Genomic DNA, 989 nt, shown 5'->3' with positions numbered 1-989 from the left:
GAGATTTAGGGAGTGGTAATTGGAGATTCTCACCCAGCTAAGTATTTTGTTTATGCTTACAAGGACATGGAGATGTGTGATTTCCCGGTTGGTCTCACCCAGATAGTTTATCACCTGTGTTTAACAGAGGCAAGCAGATCTCTGAATTCTTTTACAAAGTTAAAAAAAAATGGTGCATGTTGTCTTATAAGAATCAAGGGGCTGGGTTCAAGGGCTGCTGATTCCTAGGATGGTCAAAGGGAACCTGTAGAAATGATTGTATTGATATGTAAATAAAAAATTGGGCTTTTGCTCTACAAGAGGCGAGCTATCCAGAGAATATTTAGAATAGCAAGAGAGAACTGCTTGGAGAACTGTCTCTAGCAAGTGAGCAATCTGGAAAGCTGTTTTGAGCAGAACCTAGGCTGCCATCTTGGACTCATGATTTGACTTCGATTCCTTTGTTTTGCTGCTCTCAAACACCCCTTCTCTCAGAACTCTTCAACAAGCCCAGGCTGGTCCTTGGCAAACTTGAGATGGGACTTAAGCCACTCATAACTTGGTTATCTGTATATCTATTTCTTATTTTTTTTTCTTTTCTCTTTCTGAAGACTTTCCCCTGTCATATGAAAATAATTTTTCTTCCAGGGAATTGCAAACTACATACTGTCTAATATGTCTTGAGTGGATGCTTATAGAATGAATATGTAATTGGAGGCACCCATAATTTGAGGCAGAATAAGCAATCTTCCTGTACTGGGTACAAATAAAAATATGATTATAGTACCTATTTCTATGGAATAATACCACGTGTTCTTACTTAAAGTGTGTAATGGGAAAATGTGAAGATACTTATGCCATACTGTAGCTGCCTGTTCGGGTCAGTCAGCAGGGTCTCCAGCGCAGGAGTGAGGATGCAGGCTTCCAATTCCCGCAGTGTCCTTCACTGTATCCTGCTTACTGGAGCGCCAACGTTGAGGCGCCACTTTGTAGCCGCCCGTTCTGCTGCT

Source organism: Grammomys surdaster, unplaced genomic scaffold, assembly GCF_004785775.1.
Source record: "Grammomys surdaster isolate TR1022 unplaced genomic scaffold, NIH_TR_1.0 233, whole genome shotgun sequence".
NCBI classification, from domain to species: Eukaryota; Metazoa; Chordata; class Mammalia; order Rodentia; family Muridae; genus Grammomys; species Grammomys surdaster.
This window is presented reverse-complemented; position numbering follows the sequence as displayed.